The 25994-nt window shown below is 39.3% G+C and overlaps 2 long non-coding RNA genes across 2 annotated transcripts; both read right to left on the bottom strand.

Annotated features, from left to right (window-relative positions):
- Positions 1–412: 412 nt before the first annotated feature.
- LOC108527205 (uncharacterized) lies at positions 413–10147 on the bottom strand. Its single transcript, XR_001884735.1, has 3 exons — positions 9826–10147; positions 5718–6285; positions 413–2376 (listed from the first exon to the last, which is right to left on the bottom strand). It is a non-coding gene; the product is annotated as an uncharacterized LOC108527205 (long non-coding RNA).
- On the bottom strand, positions 6614–6984 carry LOC108527204 (chronic lymphocytic leukemia up-regulated protein 1). Its single transcript, XR_014485070.1, has one exon. It is a non-coding gene; the product is annotated as a chronic lymphocytic leukemia up-regulated protein 1 (long non-coding RNA).
- Positions 10148–25994: the final 15847 nt, after the last annotated feature.

The raw sequence follows: 25994 nt of genomic DNA, 5'->3' as shown, positions 1-25994 counted from the left end.
CTTGAAATGCTCACTGTTGCACCGCAGCTGCCTTGCTGTGAGGAAGCTCAGGCCACAAGGAACCTCCCAGGGACCCTAGCACTCAGCCCCAGCTGAGCTCCCAGCCAAAAGCCAGCACCAACTTGGCAGGTATGCAAGTGGGCCATTCTGGAAGTGCATGTGCCAGTCCATCAAGCCTCCCCCTGCTGATACCACATAGAACAGAGGCAAGTCTTCCCAGACAAGCTCTCCTCAAATTTTAAATTTGTTTGCAAAATGAATGTTGTTATGTTAAGCCATCAAATTTGGGGTAATGTGATGCAGATCAATAGTAACAGGAATAATTTCCCTTCATATATATAAAATTTTAACTCCATCCTTACAATGCCAATCTGTAGATAACCATTCTATGATAATGAATAAAAACATAAAAAACTAATATGTATCTGGCATTTATTGATAACTTAATATAGGCTTGGCCCTATTCTATGTGCTTGACATGTGTTAGCTCATTTTATTCTTACAGCTCTCTGAGGAAAATACTTTTATTATCTTCATTTAATGATAAGAAAAGGAGGCCTGGGGAGATTAGGTAACGTGGCCAGGACCATACAACCAGAGTGCCCAAGCCAGAAGTCCAGACATTCTTATTCAGGAGTCTATGGTCATTGTTCTTTGAGCTTCTTATAACTGGAATCTTCTAACTTTAACTATTCCACTTATCATTAACACCAGGCAGCTCTTTGCTTTCATAGCTCCAGCCTTGATCTTCAGTTGACAGAGCTTCTCGTTCTTACTCAGCAGGTCACAGTCTAAATGTTGTCCACAAATTTAAGATTTTATCAGGTCAGAGGTCAGAGAACTATGGCCCATAAGTGAGATCTGACCTGCCAGCTGCTTTTGTAAAGAAAGAGTTAAAAAAATCCCATAAAACAGTCGCATTGGTTAGTTTATATTTTGTTTATAGCTCCTTTTACACTATATGGTGATTTGAACAGTTGTGATACAGACCATAGGGTCCACAAAGCCTGAAATATTCTTTTTGGTCCTTTTTAGAAAAAGTTTGCTGACCCCTGACTTAGATGACTGAAGATCCCTTTATGCTGAATTCGTGCCATGTCATACAAAGGGTATACATATGTTAGAGTTGTAGACGGACCTGGACTAAAATCCAGCTCTGTTACCTAACTGTAATCCTGGGAGAATCTCTTAATATCTCTGAATCTTAATATTCTTTTTCAAAAAGAGAATGTTAAGACCTCTGTCTTAATTGATACATGCTAAGATATTGACACATAAACAAAATATTATTAATATGTTAAACATTTTACCAATCTTTTGTGATTAGGTCAAAATTTAGTGGACCATATAATCAGGGGTCACAAAATAAAAGATGCCTAACAATAACAACCATTTGTAACTGTTGGGGTATGTGAAGAGAAAACAGAGGCAAAAACGTCTGTTAGGTGTAAGGCAGAGGTGGGAATTGGTCAGTGCAACTCTGACCAATGGAGGTGAAAGCCCAGGTTGTGAATTTCCTTCTATAGTCTGGATTGTAAAAGAAAAATCCTGCAGGCGGAGATAGCTTCATAGGAAACAGTTTTCCAAAAAATCAATTTCTAATTGATTCAATGTCAAGATTTGAAGAAAGAACTTCTGGTTGCTTTATTGAGCTAAAGGAATAATCCTATTTTCCCGACTATGACTGAATATATTTCTTTGAGAATATGAGTAAATTTAGAATCCCAAAGGCAGAGTGATTTGACCTGATTAGATGTATTTTCTTCCATTTCTGCAAATAGTCCAAGCAACTGTCAGCAAGTTAGTTATTTTATCATTCCAACCAAAATGGTTTAATATTTTGAGGGTTGAAATTTTAAAAGTTGATTTAAATAACTGAAATGGCCAATTGTTTTCAGGTCCTTAGAGAATTGAGCAGTCGCATTCCGGTTTCTTGGGAGAATGAGGAGAACTGTGTTTTGGAAGGGAGATTTTGGGGGCAGTTAGTCTTTTCTGTCATTGTTGCTGGGAGATCTGTCATTGGTGTGATAGTAATGGAATCTGAGCTCCTCTGAGCTCCCAGGTGAGGCAGGTCATTTGTGCAGATATTCTTGTATATCTGGCTAAGTGGAGGGTGAACCAGAATAGTGGGAGAGACTTTGTTCTGATAAACGAATAGTGAGCCTGTCCTACACACGGGGTGTAAGATGAGCAAGGAGATGGTCCTGGGGCTTGATGAGGCAGGTAGGTGGGAAGCAGCTGAAATACCCCGGATCTGCTGCACAGATTCTGGTTTTCTTCACTTGAGTTTCTTTTCTTTCCCTGTTTTCACTTGTCACACACACAAAGGGCAGTGAAATGCCAACCTGACCCAATGAAAGGCCTGGAGATATGAAACTGTAAAAGAAGATAATGATTAGGAACATGTGGGGATGACTGGAGACCCTTGATAATTGTGCTTCACTTTCCTGTTTAACCTTTTAACTAGAAAAAGGCATTCATCTAACAGACATGTTCTGCTTAAAAGGAAAAAAGAAAGGAAAGAAAAAGAAAGAGAAAGAAAGACAGAAAGAAAGGCAGAAATAAATAAAGAAAAAGAAAAGAAAGAATGAAAAGAAAAAGAAAGAGAGAGAGAAAGAAACAAGAAGAAAGGAAGGAGGGAAGGAAGGAAGGAAGGAATGAAGGAAGGAAGAAAGGAAGGAAAAAGGAGGGAAAAGAAATAAGTTTCTCTCAAATCATATAGGCACTTTTTTTTTTTTTTTTTTTTTTTTTTTTTTTTTGAGACGAGTCTTGCTCTGTCGGCTGGCTGGAGTCAGTGGCGATCTCAGCTCGCTGCATGCTCCGGGTTCACGCCTCTCCTGCCTCGGCACTCCCACGTAGCTGGGACTCAGCACCGCCCCACGCCTGGCTGTTTTTTGTAGTCTTTAGTGAGACGGGGTTTCCACGTGTTAAGCCAGGATGGTCTCGATCTCCAGACTCAATGTGATCGCCCGTCTCGGCCTCCCAAAGTACTGGGATTACAGGCTTGAGCCACCGCGCCCGGCCAGGCACATTTTTTATATTGTATCACACCAATTTTCAGTTCCTTAAGGAAATCACAGAATCTAAAAGTGGAAATTTCCTTGGAGGTCACTTTGCCCAGATTTCTACTCATGCAGAACTCTTTTATGTAACTACCTTGGTAGGTTCATTGATTCATTCAACAATATCTCTTGAGCGTGATCACTAGGTATTGATCTGGGCACAGGACTGAACAAAAGAAATTAACATTTTTGCCTTCATGGAGACCTGGTTATATTCCAGGGCCTATGCTTGGTCATTTCTAGTTATTGAGAACTGTCAGTCTACATGCAAGTAAATCAGTTCTTAAGTGTTTAACAAACTCTTTTGGAGCAGCATTTTAAGCACTTTACAAATACAGTATTAACTCATTTAATGCTCACAGTAATCCTATAAAGTAGACACTACTGTCATCGTATCCCTTCTACAGACGAACAAATTGAGACACAACCAACCTAAGGAATGCCTTAAGACTGCCACTGGTAAGCAACAGGGGTTAAATTAGAATCCCACAGTGAGGGTCTGGAGTGAGGACATGGAATGCAGGGTTCTAGTTAAGAGTCTTCTCTCTTAACCACCAGGCTACACTGCCAACATTTGTTTAGCTTATGTTTGTGATTTGGCCCTATTTCTCCCGGTATTGGTTTTTTTTGTTGTTGTTGTTTTTTTTTTTGATGGAGTCTCACTCTGTCTCCCAGGCTGGAGTGCAGTGACGCGATCTCGGCTCACTGCAAGCTCTGCCTCCCGGTTCACGCCATTCCCCTGCCTCAGCCTCCCGAGTAGCTCAGACTATAGGCGCCTGCCACCACGCCAGCCTAATTTTTTGTGTTTTTAGTAGAGACGGGGTTTCACCATGTTAGCCAAGATGGTCTCGATCTCCTGACTTCATGATCCACCCTCCTCGACCTCCCAAAGTGCTGAGATTACAGACATGAGCCCCCGCGCCCAGCAGTATTGGCATTTCTTACCCTAAAATGATCTGAAGATCTCTTGGGATCTTCTACTGTATACTCTAATCCCCTGAATACAACCAACCAAAGACAACTTCTTACTCTCTTGACTTACGTGATTTATATAGGAGGAGATAGCACCTCTTTAAGAGGTGTGAACCCCACTCCCCCCAACCAACCCTCCCTGCCTAAATAAAAGGGCACTGCCTGCCACATACTAGTCAATAAATGATAGATCTTGTTATTAATACATTTTTGGCTCAATGATTTGCAAAATTTCTCAGTTTAGCTTTCTTCCTCCAGTTTAAGCCTTTAGGATAAAGGGTCAATCAGGCACTATTGGCACATTTTCAAAATTTTTCCTGAAAGCAAATTTTAATAAATGAGAGAGAACTCCATGAGGCTGATGGGAGAGACCTTGTCATCACCAACAATGGAAATGAGGGACGGGGAAGGATGCAGAAGCTGGGAACCCTGGAAAGTTCACTCACATGGGAGTATCTTAATGGCTGCCTTCCATAGCCAGTTAACCATTTTCTCCCCACAGCATAGACAAATAAAACAGCTCTGACCAAGTAGCTGCCTTGCCTTGGGTCCAGAAAACAAACAAACAAACAAACAAACAAACAAAAAACACCTCTTTTATGTCATTTCATCATGGAATAAGAAGTGAGAATGAGTTAGATAAAACTTTGAGCAGAGCAACAATATTTTTATGTTTTTCTGAGTCAACTCATGGGTAAGTTTAATCCTTTGCTGGAAAGGAATTCAAAGAATGTCAGGTACCTTCTCATTTCAAATGGAATAGTCCCCAAATACCTTCTACCATCAAATCCCAATGATTTCTGGATTATCTCTCACGGCTCCTCTTCCTGTAATGGATGAAATTGATCTAGTCCACTTTCTTTACACCTGGTTTCATGAGCCTCAGCCAAGATGACTTCCCTTTCCTTAGCCAATCCTCCTACCTGCAAATTTGGCTAATGAAAAGCATAATTCCTCTCGCTTCCCCACTTCTGCTTCTCTCACTCCAAATAAGAGGCTCTGCTCTACATAGAATCACCCTCCTTTTCTGTTCATGCAAAGCCTACCTTTAAATATGTCTTTTCTTGCATGACATTTCCCAGACATGCTTCTAAACATAGTTTGCAGCTGCTCCTCTGTGTGTCCCACTCCAGTCCTGCCCAGAGGGCCTTTACCCAAACTAGGAAAACAATTGATTGGGTGAATATTTCCATGCAGAGGGGTGGGAATAGCTGTTGAAAAAACAGTCTTTTTTTTTTTTTTTTTTTTTTTTTTTTTTGAGATGGAGTCTTGCTCTGTCGCAAGGCTGGAGTGCAGTAGCATGATCTCAGCTCACTGCAACCTCCGACTCCTGACTTCAAGTGACTCTCCTGCCTTAGCTTCCCGAGTAGCTGGGACTACAGGCGCCTGTCACCACGCCTGGCTAACTTTTGTTATTTTTAGTAAAGACTAGGTTTCACCATGTTGACAAGGCTGGTTTCAAACTCCTGATCTCAGATGATCTGCCCCCTTGACCTCCCAAAGTTCTGAGGTTACAGGCATGAGCCACCACACCTGGCCAAAACCAGTCTTTTATAATAGTCAACATGTAGGTATATAGAAAGCAAAACAACAGCTACTTCATGTGGGTATTCCAAAGGCTGTTTTTGTGAGTTTGTAAAGGAGGATGTCCTTTAAGAATTTTTCACACTACACAGTACTTACTTTGTTTCTAATAAATTTTTTAGGGTGTCATACGTATCTGCAAGAAAGGTTTTTAAAAATTAATCAATTTTGGGTCCCTTGACACCCATTCATGAAACATTTTTTTTTCCAAGATAAAGAAAAGTTGGCAAAAGTAATTCGAGACGTTTGCCAAGATCACTCAAAGAATTTGGCTTAGAATCTGAGTCGCTGGAACCAAACAAAAATATTAACAAGTCAGGTGCATTTCCATTTCATCCTGGCTGGATATTTTTAAGTGCTTGCTGCTTGTTAGGGAAGAAATGGATCATAGGTCATTAACTTAAAAAAAAAAAAAAAGAATATTTATTCTTTTGAATTTTTCCTGAATGCTTTGAATGGATTTCTGTTGCATTATTGGTTGAGTATATTCTTGTCAGGATAATCCACTTTTAGTGGCTTCATTTACATTAGCTATCACTCCAGAGAGCCATAGTAACAGGCTGCTGAATTACCCAAGAGAAATTACTCTTGAAAGTAATCATTGTGAATGAATTTTCATCACTTGGTCTCATCATCTCATGCTGTTTTGTCTCTTTCCTTTTTGCCCCTGATAAAAGATAGGCATAAAGAGGGCTTTTGTTATGATCTCATTTTCTTTGGAAAACTTGGTCTTATTAATCATAGCAGCCAGCTTGTGGAGGCAACCAAAGCGTATCTCTCTCTGTCTCTCTCTCTCTCACACACACACACACGTACACAACACAGAGTTTTTGAAATGCATTTCAATTTGTGGGGAACATAAAGACTAATTTACTTTCATCTACAATATATCACACAAATTTGGTTTTCATGTAACTTCACTGGTACAAGGAATATGTTAAAGTACAGGGGCTTAAATACTGCACTGAATACTACTGTACTGAATTTGTTTTACGTTACCAACACATGCACAACAGTTGAAATTTAAAACTCTTGGACAAAAACCTAGAATAAATAATATGTTTTTTACTTACCTGTCCGTAATGTATATATACCTGGCTTTATGGAAGTGACATATTGCTCACACATCAACTCAGGGTAGGAGAATATAGAAGTGCAAAATAATATCTTAAGAGGTAATTTGCTAAATCGTATTCTGTTGTTTTGAGAAAATAAATAAATAATCAGCTTATTTATTTCAGAGTTTAGTCTCCAGATAACACTCAATTACTAAGTTTAGAAAATAGATAATATCACAAAGGCTGCTAACAGAATTGTCTGCGGCAAGTTTGTAAATAGAGGAATGAAAGGAGCATTTATTGAGCATCCTCAAAACAAGTCTGGGAGATGATTATCATAGTCCCCATTTTATAGATGAGGAAACTGAGGCACATAAAGATTGATTTCCTTGCTCAGGAGTCATGCAGCTAGTAAGTAAAGGAGAAACACAAGTTTGTCAGAAGCTGAGGCCTGGGTCTTCTTCCTTGGGAAAACTCAGAAATACTAAGTTACAGAAAACAATCACAGGCTACAATGGAACTTCTCCAGCTCTACTGTGCATATGAATCCCGGGGCCTCTTGTCAGTATATAGATTCTGATTCAGTGAGTCTGTGGTGGGACCTGAGATTCTGCCTTTTTAACAAGCCCTCAGCAGATTCTGATGCTGCTGTTCCAGGGACCAAAATGAAGTAGCAATATACTTAAGATTACAATATAAAATTTTACCTTAAACCCAAATATGTCATATCCTACTCCAATTCTGTATTTTTCTGATAGTTTCCTTTCTTCTCTTCTCTGATCTTTTTGTCACTTTTCTCTATTCCTGAAGAAGTTAGAGCAAACTACTGAAATACAGTTTTCTAGCACCCTTTAGCCAACTGCAATGAAATGTTAGGTCAAGTGTTATTTTTCCTTAGTTGGTAAAAAAAGAAATGTGATTTGTGGAATCTGTGGAATCTGGATGCTAAAAGAGAATTTAATCTCACCCTCCTTTATTTCCTTCCTCTGATATTTCTATTTCTCAGACCTCCCTCTTTTTTATTTCTTCTTCCCCCAACCTTTTAATTTTTTTGTCACACTGGTAATAATCTCTGGCCCTTTCACAAAAATATTTAAAACTCTGCATTATCACTTAACCCCAATATTTTCTCTCCTTTTATTAAATTGAGTCCTATGACCCATTTTAATTCCTTTAGCTTTTTAGTTAGATGTATGATGCTATAATTCAGGCATAGTCAAAGCTGGAGACAGCAGCATAATGCTATCATACCCGAGTTAGACTGCCTGAGTTAATAGCCTAGAGTGACTAGCAGTCTTAACTTGGGTTAGATATTTAAACTTTAGGAGCTCAGTTTCTCCTTCTGTAAAGTAGGATAATAATGGTATACATATTTGGGTTATTTGTGAAAAACAAATTTGATGAAAGTTAATTCACATAAAGGACTTAGTGTAGTGCTTTGAATGCTATCAGCTATATCATAATTAAAGATTATTATTTCACCACGGGCTATGGGGTTATTTATCTGGACAACTGAGGGTGGTGGCATGTAGCCCAGCAGTTTCCTTACATGCTGTGACCCAACACGCTGAGCCAGCTCTGTCTTAGGCATTCCCTGGAAGCAGTGGCTTATTGGTATTTTCAACTCCCAGGCCAGATCGTTTGTTAACACCTTCCTCCTCTAGTCCATACATTTCTTTTTCAGTAATAACCTTGTAATAATCAGTAACAATTATTTACTCTTGATTTTTCTTGATTTACTCTTCAGTTTTAAAACAAATACCAGTTTTAAAAGAAGAAAGCTGTAATTTCAATGATGTTACTTAGTCTTGTAAAATATTTCACATACTTAAAATTTGTGTCTAAAAGCCAAAAATATTCCAACATGACATTCACACTCTCTTTTACTGTTCAGAATTTTAAGCACTAGTAAAAACTCTAAGTGCTTCAACAGAATGACAGAAGCAAGCAATTTTGGTTCAGTTATTTTGTCTATACAATCACTGTGTTATCATTCTTGATTTTGAATCTGATTTGAAGAAGAAACATGTGGTACCCCAGAGACTAGGGCCATGAACTACCATAAGTATTTACCTGAGTCCTTAAGAGTCAGGGACTGTATACCTGGATGTTTCCCATAATAATTTTCATGTCAGATTCAATGTTTGTTAAGGAAGAGATAATAAAAATGTGCAAACTTTAAAGTATTTATATATTTGAAAGCTCAGTGGTGACCACAACAATTATTTAGAATGCAAACCAAGAAAAGGTTTTTTTTCAGGGAAGAGTATTTGACCACTAGTATGATTTAGAATTATGATGCATGGCAATAATGATACCAAACTACATTTCAATTGACTCTATTATTTTTTCAGATTCTCTACAGACAGCGCAGCCTAATATCTCTCAGACTAGCACTTCCCACAGCCCTGCACTTGGGGCCCCACTGCCTGGTAGAAATGAAGGTCAGTGTTTGAAAGTATTTAAAGAATCCTGCTAATCCCTATTTTATCCATAAACGTCATCTGTCATAAAGAAACTTTTAGCAGAAACATTTTTCACAACTTCTGAGAGATCTTGTGGGGGGTTTTGCCATAAAGTGCTCTTGTTGAGCTCTTGACACCTATAAGCTGATGTCCTGGGTGTGTCCCAAATGATGCCTCCCACCCATTCATTAGCAGGACACTATTCCAGTTCAGATGCCTATACCCCATCTCCACATATGTTTCACCAAAACCATAAATTTTGAAACAGAGTCAATATAAATGTATAACATATTGTTTTAGGGCTCTTCTGACAAAAAGAACCAATAAGATGTGTGTGTGTGTGTGTGTGTGTGTGTGTGTGCATATACAACTATGCACTACACAATGACATTTCAGTCTACAAAGGATTGCATATATGATGGTGATCCCATCAGATTATACCATATTTTTACTGTACCTTTTCTACATTTAGATATGGTTAGATACATACATACTTATCATCATGTTACAGACTACACTATGTAGCCTAGGTGTGTAGTTGTTTATGCTGTCTAGGTTTGTGTAATAACACTCTATGATGTTTGCACAATGATGAAATCACTCAACAATGCATTTCTCAGAAACATATCTCCATTGTTAAGCAATGCATTACTGGATATGTAAATTAAATGGAAATTGGCTCACACAATTATGGAGGCCAAGAAGTCCCATGATCTGCCATCTGCAAGCTGGAGAACCAGGAAAGCTGGCAGTGTAATTCAGTCCAAGTCCAAAGAACTGAGAGCCAGGGAAGCCAAAGGGGTAAATCCTGGTTTAAGTCTGAAGGCCCACTAACCAGGAGCACTAATATCCAAGGGCAGGAGAAGATGATATGCTAGACCAAGAAGAGAAGAAGCAAATTTTCCTTTCCTCTACCTTTTTGTTTTATTCAGGCCTTCAACAGATTGGCTGATGACTGCCCTTATTGGTGAGAGCCACCTACTTTACTAAGTTCACCAATTCAAATGCTTATCTCTTCTCAAAACACTCTTATAGACATACCCAGAATAATGTTTTACCAGGTACCTGGTCATCCTTTAACCTAGCCAGGTTGATACATAAATTTAATTATCGTACATATAGTCTTACCCATTAGTGACCTTTTCATTCTTTATGGTATTAGCAGTGAAGATTTGTAGATGGTCTACTTGGTTTTATAGGTTTTGATCAGCACTCAGAAGCTCAGTTTGATCACCCTAGCTTGGCGTGAGCTGAAAGTGCTGAGACTGTGAGTTCTTTGGGTCTTATTTCTAGAAACCAGGAAATGAGAGAGATAGTGACTTGGTTTCCCTTTTGTTTCCCTTTTGTTCTCTTCTCAGTGGCCTTGCTAACAAGTTTACCTCCAAACTAGGAGATTTCAGAAGGAAAACCAAGAGCCATCTCTGCATATGTGAGAGTGGGCAAACGAAATGTGCCAAGGAGAAGAAAGAAGACACACTTGGGCAATGATTATGGGAAGAAGGAAGCACAGGAGAAAATGTAAGACATGTACAGGTGAGAGAGAGATCAGGAGAAAGATGGGAAATGTGGGAGAGCAGCAGGAATCATAACAATAATAATGCCAATTTGGAAACAAGAACCAGTGCATAAGGCATACCAATAACGCCAATGACGTGCCAAGGATGGAAAGCCACCCTATCAGGAGAAAGTAAAGCCATAGCAGATGTTTCATGAGACAGCTTAACACAATGACTGACCAAGACAGCAGGACAAGTGAGGCATGGAGAAATGACCCAGACCTGGACCTTTCTGGCCTCTGAATTTGGTTCACACCTCTTGTCAGAAGGAGTAGTGACCAAAGGAAACTCTCTTTGCTTTAATTATAGAAACAGGAATATACCTGATTTTGCATTTAACTGTGTATATTTAATATCTGAATATTTCTATACCCAAAAGCATAATGTATTAGGGTCAATCATTTGAAATTGCCAATATGCACTCATTTTACCTATAAAAACTATAATTTTGCATGGTTCAAACTAATAGATATGGAGATATTCTCAAGCAAACTTTTTTTTTCTTTTATCTTGAAGCCCATATGGAAGATCCAAAGAGAACTTGACTAAGCTTCCTACATTCTCCTGGAGTTTGTGGTTTATTGCCATCTGGGGAACTGACAACCCCTGAGGTGTTCACTCTGCTCATCTTCCAGGTGAGAGAAGAAGAAGGGGAGAAGAAAAGAGAAGTTCTAGAATTTCACAGGCTGAGGGAGATGGTAGGAACTGTCTATGTTGGTTTCTGTGTATTGGTTTGCTTTTTATTTTGAACTCGTTTGACTTCAGGTTCCAGATTTGTTTTTCTCTTTGTAAACTAGACTTTGACATTATTAGCAGTCCCATCTGTTTGCTTTTCTTAAATAAAATGTAAATTGGTTTTTGTTTTAAATTTCAGGTGCTTTTAAGTTTGACTCTGCTATTCATTTCCTAAGGTAGTTTGGGCATGCTAGTGCTGGGAAGAACAGATAAATCTTGCTTTACAGAATCTTTTTGTTCAAATGAATGTACATTTCTAGTGTTCGAAAATATCAGTTTTAATAGGTTTGATTTTCCTGTCTATAATCCATGTTTTCGCCTTTATTCCTTCATTCTTTCCTATCCCATGGGCCCACATTTATGCTCTGATCAAGTTTCTTTTCATATCTTTCCCCCTCACAACACACACAGGAAATCTAATACAAGCCACTATCTGTTTCTTTCTCAAAGGAAAAGAAAAGGATTCCTGTGGGATCATACTGATTCCTGTGGGCCCCTTGCATAAAAGATTGTAGTGCATTAGATAATGACCCTCCATTGGCCAATCAATCATTATTGAGTGACTAGTTTGTGTGGAATACTGTTCATATAATATCTTGAGTAATGATGGGAACAGATTTCGTGAGAGACATTGAAATACTCACGGACATAGACTATCTTGGCAATTGTGCTCTTGAGATTCTTTTATAATGGACACATATTTGGAACAGAAAAAAGCTGGAAACTTTCACAAAGGTTTGATCCAATGGCTCTTTAAACATGAATCTAACCATTGTGAAGTTTGGCATCTACTTTGTGCCCCCAGCAGTGCCAACCCGTGTAAGGTATGCAGGTAACAGACAGATGATTGTACTGGGAGTGGTGAAAGTCCTGCCTTAACAAATGTTCTCTGTTTTCTCTGCCTCTGTCATACTATAAAAATGTTTTCTTCTCTGTGATTATTTTAAAGATACCTTTATTCCAGGTAGTATTTTATCCCCTGGGAGATAGATCTTCTTATCTAACCACACATTAGAAAGAGCAGCTGATCTTCAGCCTGGGTGAAACAGCAAGACCCCATCTCTCACTCTCTCTCTCTCTCTATATATATATGTGTGTGTGTGTGTATATATATGTGTATATATATATATATATATAAAAGATTAGGAAGGCATGGTGGTGCGCACCTGTAGTCCCAGCTACTCAGGAGGCTGAGGCAAGAGGATCGCTTGGGTCCAGGAGTTCGAGGCTTCAGCAAGCTATGAGCGTGCCACTGCACTCCAGTCTGGGTGACAGAGACAGATCCTGCCTCTAAAAAAAAAAGGAGGAGAAGAAAGAGCAGCCTATCCTATCTTCACATGGCAGGAAACAAGGTCATGAGCAGTGTTCACACAGGACTGTTTTATTTTGACATAATGGAAGTGGCATGGGAAAATGTGAAAAGAAAGGTCACCCTGAATAGCTCTAGGGAAGAAAAAGAATGTTGGGCATTTCAACAAACAGCATTACAGAAAAGAAGAAGCAGATGCCAAAGAGGGGAACTGAAGAAACGTCAGTGATAAAATCACCGTTGCTGCAAATTAGTATTTGCCCAACCTGACTAGAGAAGTTCCAGTGAGCAGTGGAAGAGCTTGGCGTGGAGCCTGGGAAAGTTTGATCAGCCATCTAGATGGGCAGACGTAGGGTGACCAGTTCATCCAGGTTTGCATGCAGCACTAATTCAGTTTTTATTTTATTTTTACATTTATTATCTTTTTAATTTATTTGTTAACTGAGGGAATAAAGGAAGAAAACATAGATTATAGAGAGGAAAATCAAACCTATTAAAACCGATAATTTTCGAATACTAAAAATGTACATCATCTCATACATCATCATTTTTTTCGTGTGTTAGGAACATTCAATATCCTCCTTCTAGCTATTTGAGACTAATTAATGTGTCACTATTAACTATAGTCATCCTATAGTGCTACAGGATGCTGGAATTAATTTCCTCCCTCTAATTGTAGTCTTGTTTATGTATCTGTTAACAAATCTTTCCCTCTCCCTTCCTTCTCCCTGCCTTTTCTAGTCTCCGATATCCTCTGTTCTACTTTTTACTTCGATGAGATCAACTTTTTCTAGCTTCCGCATATGAATGAGAATATGTGGGGTTTAACTTGCTGTTCCTGGCTAATTTCACTTAATATTAATGTCCTCCAGTCCCATCTATGTTGCCGTGAATCACAGGATTTTATTCTTTTTTTAAGGAAGGCCTATTTTTAATGTGTTTTTAGAGACCGAGTCTTATGTTGCCCAGGCTGGTCTCAAACTTCCGACCTCAAGAGATCCTCCCACCTCAGCCTCCCATGGAGCTGGGATGACAGGCACACACCACTGCTTTGGCTAATTCTTTTTTATAGCTGGTAAGTATTTCATGGTGTACATATGCCACATTTTCTTTGTCCATTCATCTAATCACCTAGGTTGAGTCTGTATCTTGGCTATTGAGAATAGTGCTGCAATAAACATGGGAGTACAGATTCTCTTTTATTACTGGTTTCTTTTCCTTTAGGTAAATTCCCAGTGGTTGGGTTGTTGAATCATATGGTAGTTCTACTTGTTTTCCATATGGTTATATTATTTCCTGGTGTTGACACCAAATATTCCACATTTCAGAAATATCCTCAGTCCTAGGCTCACTGGGGTGGTTCATCACTCTAGCTCATACCCCCCAGATACTGAGAATACCATCATCTTATTCTAACCTGCATAAGGTTATCATTATTATGGGTTAGGTCATATAGTGTGTACATTAAGGTTCTTTGGAGAAACAGAACCAAAAGGAAAGCTATAGATATATAAGCACATATTTTTTATGGGAATTGACTTATATGATTATGAAGGCAGAAGGTTTCATGATTTGCTGTCCCTACTCTGGAGAACTAGGGAAGCTGGTGGTGTATTTTAGCCTGAGTCTTAAGGCCCGAGAACCAAGGAAGCTGATGGTGCAACTTAGCAATCTGGGGCTAAAGACCTGAAACCAGAGGTGGCCACTGGTGTCAATCCTAGAGACCAAAGGCCCAAGAATCCAAATCTCTCATGTCTGACGGCAGGAAAGGATGGATGTCCCAGCTTAAGAAAAGAAAAGGAATTCACCCTTCTGCCTTTTTTGTTCTATCCAGGCACTCAACAGATTAAACAATGTGCACCCACATTGGTGAGGACCATCTGCTTTACCCAGTGTACTGACTCAAGTGTTGCTCTCTTCCAAAACCACCCTCACAGATGCACCCAGAAATAGTGCTTTACAAGCTATCTGGGTGTCCCATAGATCGGTTGGGTCGACACATAAAGTTAGCCATCACAGTGTGGTTCAAATTCCTATCTTTTATTTCTTCCTGCATTTCCCTGAGTGTCTGGACCATCCTCATAAGAGGTTATACTGTCTTTTGTCTTTCAGTAGCTTCAGCCTTTCCTTCCTGACCCTCCCATCTCCTTGTCATTGTTTTCATTTTTAATTTTAGAAACTGATTCATTCTAGGAACATCACTTCCTAAAGTTGTTGTTTGGCACTATGTGAGAAGATTCTCTGAGGGCTGTAATAGGGGTTGTGAAGCTGAGAGATTTCAGACGTGTCATTCTCACCAGAATTCAACAGTGGCTATCTATTTCCACATGGAGATAACTGCAAAGTGTGGTAGTGACTTCAGGAATGTCCGGCCGTTGGTCCTATGAGATAAGCACTTACTGATTTTTTCACGGAAGGCCTGGCATATTCCAAAAGGCACCACACATATAAAATACATGTGTGCCCTGGTCCTGACCAGCCTTTGTTTGGTCTATAGTTTATGAAAATATATTAAACCATGGTTATGTTATACATCCTATATAATGGTGATGATCTGTGGCAATACCACAAAGTCATTTATGAAATTCATAATGATTTATGTAATCCATAAATTATGCTATAAAATCCATAAATATTTGAGAGTATTGTCAAAAAGTTTTAGAACCAGATAAAATAATTCACCAAGAAAGCCATCTAAGTGAGGCTGGATTCAGTGACTCACACCTGTAATACCCAGCACTTTGGGAGGCCAAGGTGAGAGGATCACTTGAGGCCAGGGGCCAGGGGTTTGATGCTAGCCTGGGTAACATAGCAAAACCCTGTCTCAAAAAAGAAAGAAGAAAAGAAAAATCTCATCTAGGTAAAATCAAGCACATTGTATTGACTGAAGATATTTGTATCAAAGTTTCATCCCATGATAATTCTTTGTTACAGAATCATCAAGTACTAATGTCCTTAGCAAGGAAAACAATGAGAACGTGCATAAATTAGGATTTTTTTCATAAGTCAACTTTTCATTAACCTTATTAACAGTGGAGAGAAGATGCATTGTTTTGTTTTGTTATAAGCTGAATCATAGTTAAAACAAAAGTTGTCAAAATGTGGTACAAAACACATTTAGTTAAAAATGCATGCAGTGTTTAGAAACACATTTACTACTGAAAGTAGATAATCAAAACATAAAAAAATTAATATGAAGATATTAGATTAGAAACATCTAATGCCAGAAGGTTCTGATGTATCAAAATATTATTGGGGTTTCTTAGCAGATCACTGTTTTATTCAAACATTGGAATAGTAAGAATCTTAATAACTAAAAGTTTCTGCTCTCTGTACCAAGTTTTTGAGATAACAGCTCATTTAAATCATCCAGCAATCATATGAGGTAGATACTACTATAATTCCCTCACATTCACATCTAGAAATGTGGGTGGTACATATAAGGGTATATATTATGTGACTGGCATACAAAAACACATCTAATAATTAACTAATGATAACATTTTATGATTAATGGTATTATTACTCTCTCAGTGACTTTCCAAAATGAGACAGAACCCTGCTCTCATTTTTAGCCAGATACACTAATTTTCTGCTTTATTTTGTATTCTGTAATATATGAATTTCTGAATGCTGGAGGAAATTTATCTTAATAAAGCTCATTAGAAACCTGAATGTGTTGAGAAATCAATTTAAATCTTCCTGTGCTAATACAGATACTTCGAAATTTTTAGGGACCCCAAGGAAACAAAATAATCTGTTCATGATCTTTACACACTTTTTATAGAGTGACCACAATCAGAATCCAGCAGAGACTGGGGAAAAGTCCATTTCTATTCATGCTCTCCTGCTAGAAATGTCTTTCCTGGTAAAGTTCATGAAAAAGTAGATGCTGAGTTGCCTGAATATCTCTGTAAGTATATCATCTAGGAGGTTTACATAAAGACGAGATACACAGCTCTAAAGAGAGCTTAAGAGTAGACGTAGTGGAGAAACTGGTTAAGGTCAGAGAGTGTTGGCAGAGAGAATGTTTCCTCTTGTGGCTTGGAAAGTAGAGCAAGTATTTTGAAACCAGAATTGTGACAAATATTTCACAGCATGGAATAGGTTTCTCTTTAGGAAAAAGAGCTGATGTAAATGTTTACCGGCTATTTTTTTCCAAACATGTTTTTACTGTCATGAAAACTTGAATTTCCAAATTTGAATTTCTGCACATACCAATGAGGGCTAAAGTGTACCTTATTCATCATGGCCTGTTAGAAACTGCCGCCTCTAGTTATATTACCTTCCCTGGGGCAAAATCCACTGCTCACCTGCCTCTCTTCTTCCTTGTTCTTTCTGCCAACCTGTTTTTCCTCATTTCTTTTCTTCCTTCTCTCCTTTTTTTCCATCTCTTTGAACCTCATCCTTTCCCCAGTAACAAGCCAATTCCCCCATCTCATGTTCCCAGACCATTCCAGCCCACAGTAATTTCTCCTTTTCCTGACTCATCATATTACCTAATGTCTTTGCCAAAGACTTTAGCTCATGGATTTTCTAGCTCATAATGTTGTTGAATTGTATTTTGTGTATAAGTCCAGTTCTCTCAACTAGATCCTAAAAGTCTGAGACCCAGGAAGAGAGCATATGTCACTTTTACACTTCCAACAGGACATATATTCCAATAGTGTTCAATAAATACATGCTATTTTGAATTATATTCATTTCCCCCTCCCCAGTTTTCCCAGGCAAGTGTATTTCTTTCGTTATTTTGCCCAGCCATGCTAATTTTTATCCGTAATATCTGTGACAGGCTAAGGGGAAAAAGAGACAGCCATCACAAACAGGTCATTCATTTGTGGAAGGCAAAGTGTTAAGAAATAGTATTAACTCTACTAAAGAATAAGACATTAAGTAATAAACCAAATTTAGTCTGAAAATTTATTCAATGTTGACACAAGAAAAGTGAGGACAGTTATATTTCAACAAATGTTGACAAATTGGATGGTAATAGAAATTAGTTAGCAGATCCCATATACTAACTAGAGAAGCTAGTTGACAGTCAATATAAATTTCAACCCTAAAGAGTAGACACTTGAGGCTCATGCCTATAATCCCAGCAATTTGGGAGGGTAACGTCGGGGGAACACCCAGGAGTTCGAGACCAGCCCGGGCAACCTGGCAAAATCTCGTCTCTACAAAACACGAAAAATTAGCCTGGCATGATGGTACACACCTGTAGTCCAAGCTACTTGGGAGGCTGAGACGGGAGAATCGCTTGAGCCCAGGGAGGTCGAGGCTGTAGTGAGCTGTGATGGTGTCACTACACTCCAGCCTGGGCAACAGAGTAAGACCCTGTCTCAAAAAAAAAAAAAAAAAAAAAAAAAAAGAAAGAAAAAAAAAAAAAAAAAAAAAAAAGAAAAGAAAAAAGAAAAGAGAAAGAAACCAGTGAAACAGTGGAGCCACTTGAAATATGGCTATGTCAAAAAAGTCAATTTATTAAAAATACCTTCCTTAATTAGGTTATTGCTCATGTTTGAAATAAAGAATTCATAAATGATTGTTAGACATCGTGTGCTGACATTAGACATGTTGAGTATGAGCTGTAGGATTTCTACATTTATTGTCAAATAATACTTTTTAATAACAATAAAACTTTACCATAGGAGAGTAAGGTCCCACAGAGAGTGATAAACACCAAAGGACAAATAATCAGCAGGCTTTAGGGGATCCCACTGAGTGAGTGCAAGATCTTAGTAGAAAACAGGTATTTGATAAATAGTTGAAACACGAAGACATGCTTGTTCAGACGTTCATTCCCCAGTGTCATGAAAAGAGCATAAGCCAAGAAGTAGAAGATCTGTAATTCAAATTCATTTCTCCACTTTCTGGCTGTAAGAACTTGGACGAGATACCTAATGCATTTGAATATTCATTTCCTCATCTGCAAAATAGATGCAACAATTTTCAATGGCTTTTGAAAGCAAATGAGAAAAGCTGTAAGTGCTTGGCAAAGAAAATTGCAGGTGCTTTTGAATGATGCCATTCATACCTCAGTTTCCCCATATTGCACAGGATAGGAATGACATGGCCATATAGAAAAAGAATCACTGAAATTTACAATGTGAGAACCAGAGACCCAAAGATATGACTTCAGGGGTAAGAATCAAGCGATGAACTAATCTGAAAACCTGTGCTTCTCTTTGGGTGTCTGACTTCGAGACAACTAACATCAGGACTTTCCTCTATTAAAAAAAAAAGACACAATTAATACATATTTATTATAACAAAGGCCCATGATGAGGCAGGCTGAGGGCCACTCATAGCCTAGGTGTACTCATCTGTGGGAGTGCATGGTGAAAAACACTGTACACAGTGTTTTTCAGTGGGCAGTGGTGGGACAGAATCATCACCAGACCAGGATTTCTAGCTATATAGCAACTGGCCGGTGCAACTCTGAAGTCGAGGCTTGTCCTAAAGTGGTGCAAGAGAAGAGGCTAGAACCCTGAGAGATGATATCTCACCACCATTTACCTATTCTGTAGCACTTAAGAGGACCAGGCACTGTGCTTTACATGCATTATCTCATGTAATCCTCCCAGGAACCCTATGAAGTAGGTATTGCTAGCATCTTCCATTTACAGATGAGTAAACTGAGGCACAGAGAGGTTATGTAATTTATCCTAAGCCACATGCCTAGAAACGTTCCAATAAGAGTAGAGTCCAGGCCATCTGAATTCAAAGCCTGCTCTCTTAACCCTTCTGAAAGCAAATCATATTCAAGAACATCAAGGGAGGTACCTCAAGGATCTGGGCCTGGGAGATGGATGTGTGAAGGGGAAGGCAGTTTATTCAGACAGCCCTGTGTGATTTCATCCATCTGGTATGCTGCCTAAATGGCATGGAACCTGCTCCCTGACGGATGCTGGGTGAGGACATCTGGCGATAAGAATGGCTGTACGTGCTGTGTGTCCCAGTGACAAGGTTGGTTGCCTATGTCCAGGACCGGGGTCTGCTCTCCCAACTTGACCCAGATAAGTGCCAGACACAGGAGCACAGGTGCAAGATCAACTGATCTGTTTCTTGGGTGGAATTTTCCTGCTTAAAAAAAAAATAAAAAGATGCAGGAAAACAACAGTTTCCTATGACCTCACTCTGCTTAAAATTCCTGGATACGTCTCTTATTTCCTCTCTGCTTCCAGATTTTTTTCTTACTTTATTTTAGACTAAATTCAGTTTCTTTAAAAGGAAGCAGGAATCAACTTCATAAATAAGGAGTGTTGATTTTTTTTTTTTCCTGAACGATTTGAATGACAAAGCTAAAGCACCCTTTTCGGTTGATCTCTACTAACTGCCTGAGTTTTTGCCCAGATGGTCAACTTTGCTCCACAAGGTGCTTCATGGACTTTCTGCATTAGAATCAATGGATGCATTAATTAAATTCATGCCAGGCATGGTGGTTCATGCCTGTAATCTCAACAGTTTTGGAGCCAGGAGGTTGAGACCAGCCTAGGCAACAAAGGGAGACCCTGTCTCTACTAAACATTTTTTTAAAAAAAGTCAGGGTGTGCTGACATGCACCTCTAGTCCCAGATACTCAAGAGGCTGAAATGGGAGAATAATTTGAGTCCAGGAGTTTGAGGCTGCCGTGAGTTATGATCATACCACTGCACTCCACCTTGGGCAACAAAGCCAGGCCCCATCTGTAAAAAAAAATTATAATCATTCATTCATCAAAACTGTTTACCGAGCACCTATTATATTAAATGTTGATTTGTGGGGCCTTTCCCCACACCTTCTGAAACAATGTCTCTGGCAGTGGATGTCTTAGTATGTTTTGTGCTGCTATAACAGACCACTTGAGACTGTGTAATTTATAAGGAACAGAAATTTATTTCTCACAGTTCTGGAGTCTGGGAAGTCAAAGATCAAGGGCCCTAGCAGGTCTTGTCTGGGGAAGGCTGATCTCTGCTTCCAAGATGGCGTTTCGATGCTGTATCCTCCAGAGAGGAGGAACACTGTGTTCCCACATGGAAAAAGAGCTGTAAATAGCAAACTCACTCTCGCAACCCCGTTAGATAGGGCCTTAACCTGTGCATGAGGGAGGAGTCCTCATGACCTAATCACATCCCAGAAGCCCTACTTTCTAATATCATTACCTTGATGATATTTAGAAGAGGACGCCACACTCAAACCATAGCGGTGGGCCTAGGAATCTTCATTTTTAGCAAATTCCCAGATAATTTTTATGTACTCAAAAGTTTGCAGACCACTGACCTGTATTATGAACTCTTCAAATACAGAGCATGGGATTTTTTGGAACTTCGTAGCCCATAACAAAGTGCCTTACATCATGGTGTTGATGTGGAGTTGGTTAATGATTTAATGAAGAAAGGAATTTCCCAACTTACTGTTCAGAGTGACTTAGGAAGAGCAAACCCATCACTTACTGTCTTTCATCTTTTCATACTTTTTAATTGTTTGGTCTTGAGCCTAGCTGCTCAGACACCTGTAAGTTAAGGATCTACTTATTTCAGACATTGGCTGTGGATGTTCTAACTGGAAAGTAAAGTAAAAGAGAGCTATTGCTGTCATCTTCTCAGCACCCATGCACTCTTCTTTTAGGAGTGGCACCTTGATTTCCCTTAGAGGACTGACTTCTGCTTACGGAAGGCCAGCTTGGTGGACTTATCAGTGAAAGGGTGAGTGTGGTAGGTAGCACAGTCCCCAAAGGATGTCCATGCCCTGATCCCTGGACCCTGTGAATATGTTACATTGTATGGCAAAAAGGGCTTTGCAGATGTAATTACAAACCTTAAGACAGGGAGATTAGGACGGTTGTGGTGGCTCACACCTGTAATCCCAGTACTTTGGGAGGCTGAGGTGGGTGGATCACTTGAGATCAGGAGTTTCAGACTGGCCTGGGCAACATGGTAAAACCCTGTCCTTACTAAAAATACATAAATTAGCTGGGCGTGGTGGCAGATGCCTGTACTTGCAGCTATTTGGGAGGCTGAGGCAGGAGAATTGCTTGAACCTGGGAGGCAAAGGTTGCACTAAGTTGAGATTGCACCACTGTACACCAGTGACAGAGTGAGGCTGTTTCAAATAAAAACAAAAACAAAAAACAAAATACAAAGATAGGGAGATTATTCTGGATAACTTGGTGGGTGCAACATAATGATATGAGCCCTTAAAAGTAGAGAACATTGTCTTGCTGGAGTCAGAGTGGTACAGCAGAAGGAAAAGTCAGAGAGACCCAATGTATGAGAGGGATTCATTCACCAGTGCTGGAGAGGATTACAGGTAATGAGTGAGAAAGGATGTTGGCAGTCTCTAGGAGCAAAACCTGGTTCTTGGCTGACAACCAGCAAGGCAGTGGGAACTTCAGTCCTAGAATCACAAGAAACTGGATTTGGCCAACAACCTGAATGATGTTGGAAGAACATTCTTCTCCAGAGACTCCAGTACAGAGCCCAGCCCTACTGGCAACTTGATTTTGGCCATATGAGCCCCTAACAGAGGACCCAGTTGAGTTCATTCAGCCTTTAACCCACAGAAGTTTTGAAGTAGTAAATTTGGGCTGTTTTATGCCATTAAGTTAGTCACAGTTTGTCACAGCAGCAACAGAATACTAATACAGTCAAGAGCTGGCCAGTCAGATGTTCTTTTCCAGGAACTGGAATATTGAGCTATGTGATACAGGGAACAAGACATTTTGAAGATGGTCCATTCCAATAGTAGCATCTTGAAGACATGGTATCCACATGCTCTGGTCCCTCTTCTTTCAGAAGCCTGGTCATTCACCTTTCTCTGAGTTACCTCTCAACTTTTTTGTCATTATTGTTTTAGCTCACTAGAGTCAAATTGCCTTCCCTATGACAAATAACCCTACCTGGTACAAAGGTAGATAAGTAGTGGAGCTCAGAGCTGCCGTGATGCTCTGGGAGACGTGGTGCAGACATCTCCCATGTTTACACATACTTCTCAAGAAGCTAAGCAAGATTGTGACCTGCCAGCTCAGTTGTAACTTCACTAGACAAGTGACATTGTCTAAAGGTCTTTAGGGCCAGGCTGAGATTCAGCCATGCACATTCCTCCTAATTTAACTGTAGCTGGGTTGCCTATTCAGTTAGAGGAGAACTTATTAAAGAATAGTCTCTAAGGAGAAAGAGGAACTGTTCCCTCAATGCATTGATTTTTACATGTGATAGCAAACATGTTTTTATGTGTGTCTAGGAATATATTGGGGGTTATAAGTTTTTTTTAAATTAGGATATTCTCAAAATCTGCTTTGCTTCTTGATCCAAAAGTCAAAGAATGTCAAGATTGAGTAGACATTAAACAATAATGAGTTTAATCTCTCATCAAGTACTTAAATTCTGCCCTCTGTATTCATCATAACAGGGTGACTGCTTTAACAAAAACTTCACAATTTTATTGGCTTCACCTCAATGAAGTTTGTTTTTCACTCATGTCTTATTTCATTGCAGATTAGCAGGAAGAGGCTGTGCCTTTCAGGGATTCAAGTTCCTTCCATCTTGTGGCTCTCCCTTCTTCTAGATAATCAAGATATTCCCCTTTCAGCCAGCAGATGGGGCAAGGGGGTGAGGCTCACACAAAGGGTTGGTAGGGCGGAAGGGGCAGTTAAAGGGCAGCCTGGATTTGGCAGGTAGCATTGTCACTCACATTTTACCAGCCAAAACTCAGTCACCAGCCCATACCTAACAGCAAGGAGACCAGCACGTGCAGGCGAAGTGTACAACCAGGAAAAAGAGGAGAACATAGATAGTGGAGAAAACTAGCTATCTCTTTTTAGCCTTCCAAGTCGTTATATGACCTCCCCTAACATTTTTCTAGTGACAGGGAATTCACTACTTTTTTGAGTAAGATAATATATTTCACCTTTAAACATCCTGGGCAGTTAGAGAGTTTTTCTTTTGTTGAGTTGAAATATATTTTGCTGCATTGTCAAGATATCCTAATACTTAAGACATGGGCTCTAGAGCCAGACTGCTTGAGTTTGTATCCAAACTCTGTCAACTTGGGACAATTGTTTCTCAGAGTCTGTTTCCTCATAAATCAATGCATGTATTGCATGGCTTGTACCTGACATGTAATACCTTCTTAACAAACATTAGTGGTTAATGTACCATATATTGGTGCTTGTTTTAACTGTTGTATTCATAGAGATATATCCTTGTCCTTGGATATTTAAAGGTATCTCTGCTCTTATTCTAAGTATCTTCCAGAATCTTCAGCTGTTCCTCAAGTGATCTCATTTAGCGTCCCTTTCCAATTCTGGTCACTATTCTCAGACTAAGGTCCAGTATGTCTATAGCCCTTTGAAAAATGTGGTATTCTTACCAGATTACAAGATTCTTCTTCTTTGTTTATTTATTTTTTGAGATGGAGTCCTGCTCTCTCACCCAGGCTGGAGTGCAGTGGCACGATCTCAGCTCACTGCAAGCTCCGCCTCCTGGGATCACACCATTCTCCTGCCTCAGGCTCCCAAGTAGCTGGGACTACAGGTGCCCGCCATCATGCCCGGCTAATTTTCTGTATTTTTAGTAGAGATGGGGTTTCACCATGTTAGCCAGGATGGTTTTCATCTCCTGACCTCATGATCCACCTGCCTCGGCCTCCCAAAGTGCTGGGATTACAGGCGTAAGCCAACGCGCCCGGCCTACAAGATTCTGATATGCTCTGACCAGGGCAGAAAGCAGGAGAATTACAACATCCTTATTTTCAGCAGCTGCACATCTGTCTATGCAGCCTAAGATCACATTAGCTTTTTTCACTCACCGCTTCACCCAGTTAATATACATTGATCTTACTCTCTACAAAAATTTTTAAAATTTTATATAAATGTAATAGTTAAGCCAAATTTCTTGCACTGCTATAAGGTTTTATATTTCAAGAGAAGATTGTTATACTTATGCCTATATACTTTTAGTGTATTCTATTTGATCTTGTATTTTCAATCTAAATGGAAGTTACTACATTCTCGAAGCCCTCCCACTACTTAACGGTGGCTAATACAGTTTCTTAGAACACAAGGAGAGTAATCAAGACTCATTTGTTAGTGTAAATGTCTTTTCCCTGGCATTATAAATGACTAATGTCAGGGAAATTTACTAAGCTGATGTTTAGGGTTTTTTTTTTTTTTTTTCTATTTTTGAAGTTATTAAAAAAACACAAAAAACACACATACACCAGCACTTATTCTTGGGGTGAAGACTAGCACAACTGTTTCATTGTGAATTCCTTTAGCCTTTTCTCCTTTTGGACGGGGAGTTTCACTGTGCGTGATGCCACATTATGTGGGGCTGAGAAGGACAAGACAGGAGACCAAAGATAAGGCAAAAGAAGTGAGTGGATACCACAGATAATACGTCAGGCAGGTTTAAAATTCTTATTGAAGAAAACTAACCTAGCAGTGGCTGAACTAGGTGGCCCTGGAGGCTCCTTACAAACCTATGATTCTCATAGTCTATCTCATAAATAAGCAGATTCCAGCCCCAGAAGCCTCAATGTACCAACCTAGGAAATGGTAGCATTCTTTTTTGAAATATTCGTTCTGAGTACTCTCTCTTCAGATCAAGAATGATGCTCTTTCTTCTTAATAGCTACTCCGTCATCACTACTCCCCCAGTCACTATCTTTGTGACTACGAAAGCCTGACTCTAAAGCCTAATCCTTAAGCTCCCTGGTCTTATTTACAAAGTCAGTCTTTGGTATGATTTGTTTGAGACAGATGCATGGGCCTTTTATGTAGTAATAGCAACAATGATAGTAGCAATACTAACAGTTAATATTAATTGAGCGCATACTATACATGTCAGGAACATACTGTGGCATAGGTACTATATTACTAACTACCACATGTTACTGAAGAGTAAACTGAGGCACAGAACATTACATAGTGCCAGAGGCAGATAAATAGGCACTCCTAACTATAGAATATGAATTACCATTCACACATAGGCATAGTTCCTGCCATTTACCACCCTCAGGCTGCCGACTTAGCTACCAAACTGCCAAAGGTTTACACAGATGTAAATCTCTGGCTACATGAATCCCATAACTTTTTGTGCCTACTTTTCACTAATTCACCTGACTTTGACATATCATGCTTCCATAAATGTCTTTTAACTCAGTGGTTAATAAGAAGCTAAAATGGTATTTTGATATAATTACAAAGTAATCAGCATAAAGTTTTGGGCAACAATTGAATTAATGGTATCTCAAAGAACAAAAGGACAGAACATGTT

This window comes from Rhinopithecus bieti, unplaced genomic scaffold (genome assembly GCF_001698545.2).
Source record: "Rhinopithecus bieti isolate Rb0 unplaced genomic scaffold, ASM169854v2 scaffold_2453, whole genome shotgun sequence".
In the NCBI taxonomy this organism is placed as follows: Eukaryota; Metazoa; Chordata; class Mammalia; order Primates; family Cercopithecidae; genus Rhinopithecus; species Rhinopithecus bieti.
Note: the sequence above shows the minus strand (reverse complement) of the source record. Positions and strands in the feature narration are given on the sequence as shown.